Source organism: Meleagris gallopavo, chromosome 1 (genome assembly GCF_905368555.1).
Source record: "Meleagris gallopavo chromosome 1, MGAL_WU_HG_1.1, whole genome shotgun sequence".
Classification (NCBI taxonomy): domain Eukaryota; kingdom Metazoa; phylum Chordata; class Aves; order Galliformes; family Phasianidae; genus Meleagris; species Meleagris gallopavo.
Genome location: NC_139404.1, coordinates 192,146,202 through 192,153,867, shown reverse-complemented (window position 1 = coordinate 192,153,867; position 7,666 = coordinate 192,146,202).

Here is a 7,666-nt window from a genome sequence, read left to right as displayed (position 1 = left end):
GGTATTGGTGACCCAAATGGCCAAGAAAACCATTTTCAGAGCATCAACCCGGTGAGCAGGGCTGTGCAGGGGAGGGCAGCACAGGGCAGCAGGGCAGGAGGCTTCTCCCTTCTTCCTTCCTTCCCCTCTGCCTTGCAGATGGGCATCCGCACCAAGATGGAACCAGAGCAGGACACACGCCTGTCCTCAGCTCTCCATCTGGTCTCCGTGCCCCCAGGACAGCCTTGGGGACACAGGCAGCCCCACACAGCCATGGAAATGGCTGGCAGAGCAGCAACCCGGTGAGCAGGGCTGTGCAGGAGAGGGCAGCTCAGGGAAGCAGGGCAGGAGGCTGCTCCTTCCTTCCTTCCCCTCTGCCTTGTAGATGGACAGCCCAACACCAATGGCTCCAGATGCCCAAAAGTGATGGAGCTCAGCCCTCCAAACTGCTGTCCTACAAAGAAGGTAAGTCAGCCCCAATGTCTAGCCTGTTGTGCTCCTAAAGGACCATGGAAGCTGCCCAAGGACCCCTTGCCCTACCTCCATGTTTGGTGCTGCTTTGCTCAGCCCTGTGCCCTGTGCAGGTGCTGGCACCAGACCTGCTGATTGCAGTGGTTCTTTCCACACAGACCTGGGGACACAGGGAGCCCCACACAGCCATGGAAATGGTTGGCAGAGCAGCAACCCGGTGAGCAGGGCTGTGCAGGGGAGAGCAGCTCAGGGCAGGAGGGCAGGAGGCTGCTCCTTCCTTCCTTCCTCCCCCTCTGCCTTGCAGATGGACAGCCCAACAGCCTGCCAGCACCTTCAGTGCTGCACACATCAGCGCCTCCAGGAACCACAAGGATAGTGTGAAACAGAGCTCTGAAGACCAGGACGGAACAAGAGCCTAAAAGGGATGGATGGGCCCAATGCAGAAATACCACAGGCACCACGTCCAGAACAGAAGGAAGCACCATAAGCGAGCGCTGCTGAGACCGGGATGGAAGTTGAGGAGCCACCAAGACTGCCAGCCTTCCTGCCTCGACCCCCAGACGACCACCGAGAAGCCAGCACGCAATTAAAGACTATTTGCACAACCTTCAGAATAAACTTTCTCATTCCTTACACTTGTGCTGCTTCTTCCATCTCATTGTATCCATACTGCAAACTCTGGGGGGCGGGAGGGGTTCCTTGCAGTCGTCGTCTCTACATATCAATGCATCTCCATGCACCTCTATGCTGGAACGCTCAGCACAGCACAGCAATGCCCTTCCCTGCCTCCACCGCTGTCACAAGACATCCCCATCACACCTCACTGCTAACACAGCTGCTCACGGCACCAAGTTTCACTTTCAAGGCGCTCCTGATGGACTTCACGGAGCAGGACATCTCCAAACAGGCACTGAAGCGCAGCCCTCCTCTTACTGCAGGGCTTCCCCAGCTCACACAGCACCTTCAGCTCTCAGCCACGGTTGCACCTTAATGCACCCGGGGCCCCAGCCCACCCAAAGTCCCCTGCTTCAACAGCTCTGGGTTTCATTCCCCGTGCTTTCATGCCACAGCTTTCCACAAACACAAGTCGTTCTGAACAACTTCTCCTCTCCTTTGTGGCCGCCTTTCTGATTTCTCCCCTCCAAACCCACAAATCACCCAAAAGCCTCAGCAAGAAAGGAATTTTGCCAGCTGCGGGATGGGAGCAGGTGGCTGCTCTGGCACTGCCACAAGCACTTCCTTTGCACAGCTCTCCAAAGGCACTGAAACTAGCAGTGACACTCAGAGAAACAAGGAAAACACGCAGCGATTCGTCGTGGGAAGGGGTAACACAGTGCCCTGTGTGCGGAGAGGAGTGCAGTGGGATCCCCCCGAGGCTGCTGAGGGAGCTGCTGGAGGTGGGAGCCCAGACGCTTTCCATCACCTCTCGGCAGTCCTGCTCAGCTGCAGGGCTCCCAGAGGACTGGGGGCTTGCCAGCGTGACCCCATCTCCAAGAAGAGTCAGAAGGAGGATCCGGGAACTACAGGCCCGTCAGCTCTGTGCCAGCTACAGAGCTTGTGGAGCAGATCATCTGGAAAAGCTCACAGGGCACGGGCAGGACAAGCGGGGGATCAGGCCCAGCCAGCATGGGTTCGTGACAGGCAGGTCCTCCTCCAGCAACCTCAGCTCCTCCCGTGAGCCACTGACCCACCTGGAGGATGAGGAAAGGCTGCTGACGTAGTCTGCCTCGACTTCAGCAAAGCCTTTGGCACCGCCTCCCGCAGAATTCTCCCAGCAAAGCAGCAGCCCGTGGCTGGGACACGGGCGCTCTTGGCTGCGTGAAGAACTGGCTGAGGGCTGGGCCCACACAGTGGAGGTGAATGGAGTCACATCCAGCTGGCAGACGCTCACCAGTGCTGTTCCCCAGGGCTCGGTGCTGGGCCCTGTCCTGTTCAGGTCTTTGTTGAGGACCTGCACGAGGGCACTGAGTGCACCCTCGCTGTGTTTGCAGGTGGCACCACGGTGGGGAACTGTGCATCTGCCTGGGATTAGAAAGGGCCTACAGAGGGTCCTGCACAGGCTGATTGCTGGGCTGGGGCCAGTGGCATGGAGTTCAACAAGGAAGCAGGGCAGGAGGCTGCTCCTTTCTTCTCCCCCTCCGCCTTGCAGCAGGGCATCCAGACCAGCATGGAACCAGAGCAGGACACACGCCTCTCCTCAGCTCTCTGAATGGTCTCCTCGCTTACAGGACAGACAAGCCAGCCACAAATGATGGCCTTTCTCAGGCCTAAAGGACACTGGCAACTCCCCAAGATCCCCCTGCCCACACCCCAACATTTGGTACCGCTTTGCTGAGCCCTGGCCCCACTGCAGGTGCTGGCACTGGAATTACTGGACCAAGGATGAAAGTTAAGAGCAATGAAGACTGACAGCCTTCCTACCTCGACCCCCAGACTTCCACTGAGAAGATAACTCAGAATTAAAGACTAATTTAAAAGCCTTCAAAATAAACTTTGTCTTTCGTTATAGCCACGGTGCTTCTTCCATCCTGTGACATCCACACTGTGAGCTCTCAGGGGGGTTTCCTTATTGTCATCATCTCTTTCTACTTATGCACCTGCATATCATGGTATCAAAGGATGGTTTGGGTTGGAAGGGACCTTGAAGCTCACCCACTCCCAACCCCCTGCTGGAGGCTGGCACACCTCCCACAGCCCAAGTTGCTCACAGCCCCATCCACAGAATCACAGAATCACAGAATTGTAGGGGTTGGAAGGGACCTCTAGAGATCATCGAGACCAACCCCCTGCCAAAGCAGGTTCCCTACACCAGGTCGCACAGGTAGGCGTCCAGGCGAGACTTGAATATCTCCAGAGAAGTAGACTCCACAACCTCCCTGGGCAGCCTGTTCCAGTGCTCCGTCACCTCACCGTGAAGAAGTTCTTACGCACATTCGTGCGAAACTTCCTCTGCTGCAGCTGATGTCCATTTCCCCTCGTCCTGTCTCCACGTACCACTGAAAAGAGACTGGCCTCACCGCTATGGCCGCCACACCTCAGATATTTATAAACCTGGATCAGGTCCCCTCTCAGTCGTCTTTTCTCAAGGCTAAACAGACCCAGTTCACTCAGCCTTTCTTCATAGGGGAGATGCTCCAGGCCCTTCACCATCTTTGTGGCCCTCCGCTGGACTCTTTCCAAGAGATCCCTGTCTTTTTTGTACCGGGGAGCCCAGAACTGGACACAGTACTCCAGATGAGGCCTTACCAGGGCAGAGCAGAGGGGGAGGATCACCTCCCTCGACCTGCTGGACACGCTCTTCTTAATGCACCCCAGAATGCCTTTGGCCTTTTTGGCCACGAGGGCACACTGCTGGCTCACGGCCAACCTGTCGTCCACCAGGACGCCCAGGTCCCTCTCTGCAGAGCTCCTCTCCAGCAGCTCATCATCCAGCCTGGCCTTCAGTGCTTCCAGGCAGGGGGCATCCACAGCCCGGCTGGGCAACTTCTGCCAGCGTCTCACCACCCCCTCAGGAAAGAATTTCTTCCCAATCTCTACTCTAAATCTACCCTCCTCCACTTGGCAGTCATTTCTCCTCATCCTGCCTCTACCTGCCCATACAGAAAGTCCCGGCCCCGCTTTTCTGTAGGTCCCCTTCAGGTCCTGGAAGGCTGCTATAAGGCCGCCAGGAGCCTGCTCCATTCCTGCATTCCACTCATGACAGCCATCCCATCACATCCCAGTGATGCCAGTGACATCAGAGCCCTGGAGGCACACACACACCTGCCACACTTGTTGCTCCATCCCCAAGCTCTGTGCGTTATGAGCAGGCATTTGAGCTGGGCTCCCATTGAGGCACATTTACCTACTGCAGTTCTCTTATCCTGCACCTTTGGTGCTGGCTCACTGCCCTGGGATCCAGCTCAGGCCCACAGCATCCATTACCATCAGCAGCCTCAAAGCGGGATGGACTGAGGATCCCCTCCCTGGCTACTTAAATTAAAGCCCCCGATTAAATTGGAAAGCTGGATGCCAAAGATGGCCTTCCTCTTCTCACAGACCGGGCTGTGAACTGCATGCTGACATGGGCAAAGCACCATCAGAAATTTAGGGATGAACAACTGATCATTTATTACACGGACGGCAGAAGGCAGCAGCCCCATGGCAGGCAGCACCAGCCCTGCTATGGCACGGCCACGTTGCCAGGGGCAGCCACCAGCTCCAGGAAGCAGCCTGCAGCTGGCACAGCCATGTCACAAGAGCACAAGAGTGGGGGGGGCTGCGTTCCAGAGCCAGCTGGGTGTCACAGCAGCCCGGAATGCTGAGCAGAAGGGCAGTGCCAGCCACACATCGCCGCCGAGTAGCTGAGTGAGCCAGGGCTGTGGCGGGCAGGAGCAGCCCATGGCGATGGATGGGGCTGCTCCTCCTCTGCCTCACAGCCACACGCGGGGACAGGGACACAGCAGGACGGCGAGACGCTCCTGTGCTCACCCACAGCACGCAGAAGTCGCTCCCAAACTGGAGTCACCTCGCTCCCCAAGGACCCGGGCAGCTCCCCAAGGACCCCTGGCCCTGCCCCAACATTTGCTGCTGCTTTGCTGAGCCCTGACCCCACTGCAGGTGCTGGCACCGGACCTGCTGATTGCAGTGGCCCTTTCCACACAGCCCTGGGGACAGCAACCCGGTGAGCAGGGCTGTGCAGGGGAGGGCAGCACAGGGCAGCAGGGCAGGAGGCTGCTCCCTTCTTCCTTCCTTCCCCTCTGCCTTGCAGATGGACAGCCCAGATGATGAAAAGGGCCTCAGCTCAGCCCACCAAAAGGGTGTCCATCAGAAAAGATAAGTCTGCTCCAAACTGGATACTGCCGTATTCCTACAACACCAGGGAAGGTCCTGAAATCCCCCTGCCCTCACCCCAACTTCTGGTGCTGCTCTGTTGAGTCCTGGCCCCACTGCAGGTGCTGGCACTGGACCTGCTGACTGCAGTGCTTGGGTCAACGTGGCATTGGTGACCCAAATGGCCAAGGAAACCATTTTCAGAGCAGCAACCCGGTGAGCAGGGCTGTGCAGGGGAGAGCAGCACAGGGCAGCAGGGCAGGAGGCTGCTCCTTCCTTCCTTCCCCTCTGCCTTGCAGAAAGACATCTGGACACACACAGAACCAAAGCACCGCAGCCTCTGGCCAACAACCCGGGTCTGCACCTGGCCAAGGCACCCACCGAAGCATGAGGAAAGCACCTGCCCTGTTCTGCACTGCTCTGCACTCCTACAGTCAGCCTGAGGATCCACACTGCACGCACAGTGGCAGCTCCCCAGCACATCCCAGCTACAGACCCAATCGCAGACCTACACACACAGAACCAAAGCACCGCAGCCTCTGCCCAACAACCCGGGTCTGCACCTGGCCAAGGCACCCACCGAAGCATGAGGAAAGCACCTGCCCTGTTCTGCACTGCTCTGCACTCCTACAGTCAGCCTGAGGATCCACACTGCACGCACAGTGGCAGCTCCCCAGCACATCCCAGCTACAGACCCAATCGCAGACCTACACACACACGGATGCTCTCAAGGACAAAGGCAGCTGCTCTACGCTCACCTCATCTTTGTTGGAAGCTGATCAGAGCATCTCAAAATTAAAATAACCTTTCAAACAGACTTCTTGATTCATTAAGCTTGTCTGCTTCTTGTAACATCTCTTTCAGGAACCTTCTGGGGGTTTTCCTTATCATGTTCATCTCCTTTTATTTGTGCATCGTAATTATATTCTCTTCTCATTTGTGATCATCTTTCTCCCCTTCCCATTTTTATTCTCAGACATTCACCAACAAGCCTTTGTCTTATAAAGTGTATTGTAAGCTGAAGGAGACCCATGAAACCTCACTGTGGCCCTCCAATACTTGAAGGAAGCATATAAATAGGAGGGGGAATGGCTGGTTACAGGGGTGGGTGGTGATAGGACAGGGGGAATGGTTTTAAAGTGAGCCAGGGGAGGCTTAGGTTGGATGTGAGGAGGAAGTTTTTCATGCAGAGGGTGGTGAGGCAGTGGAACAGGTTGCCCAAGGAGGCTGTGGATGCCCCATCCCTGCAGGCATTCAAGGCCAGGCTGGATGTGGCTCTGGGCAGCCTGGGCTGCTGGTTGGTGACCTGCACACAGCAGGGGGTTGGAAGTGGGTGAGCACTGTGCTCCTTTGCAACCCAGGCCATTCTGCGATCCTGTGATTCTAAGAATGGGAGCAGGTTGTTGGTTTGGGATTACCACAATTACCACCACCACACACCAGCACCCCAACCTCAGCACCTCACACTGACTTAATGCACAGACCTGCCTGTATACGATCTGCTGGACCACTAACACCAATCACACCTTTTCCTGTGCACTGGTTTAATAACCAGTGTGATAACCTTCTCCCAGGATGACTCCCACACAGCCTTTCTGCATGTAAACTTTGTGCATCTGGAAAGGGACAGGCAAGTTGTAGCACAGGCAGCCCTACAGCAGTGGGTGCAGCAGGTTGGGCAGGGGCTGCAGTGGCCTGGCAGGAGACAGGAAGATGCTCCACATTGGAACATGAGAGCATGCATGGCCAAAGCCGTGCAGTAGGGCACTGCTCCTCCTGCCTCTCATCACCTCCTGTTGGGCTCCAGGTGGAGATGGGAGAAAGGCAAGGGCTGGGAACTGCATGCAGACATGGGCAAAGCACCATCAGACATTTAGGGATGAACAACTGATCATTTATTACACGGACGGCGGAAGGCAGCAGCCCCATGGCAGGCAGCACCAGCCCTGCTATGGCACAGCCATGTTGCCAGGGGCAGCCACCAGCTCCAGGAAGCAGCCTGCAGCTGGCACAGCCATGTCACAAGAGCACAAGAGTGGGGGGGGCTGCGTTCCAGAGCCAGCTGGGTGTCACAGCAGCCCGGAATGCTGAGCAGAAGGGCAGTGCCAGCCACACATCGCCGCCGAGTAGCCGAGTGAGCCAGGGCTGTGGCGGGCAGGAGCAGCCCATGGCGATGGATGGGGCTGCTCCTCCTCTGCCTCACAGCCACACGCGGGGACAGGGACACAGCAGGACGGCGAGACGCTCCTGTGCTCACCCACAGCACACAGAAGTCGCTCCCAAACTGGATCCCGCCTCGCTCCCCAAGCACCCGGGCAGCTCCCCAAGGACCCCTGGCCCTGCCCCAACATTTGCTGCTGCTTTGCTGAGCCCTAACCCAACTGCAGGTTCTGGCACCGGACCT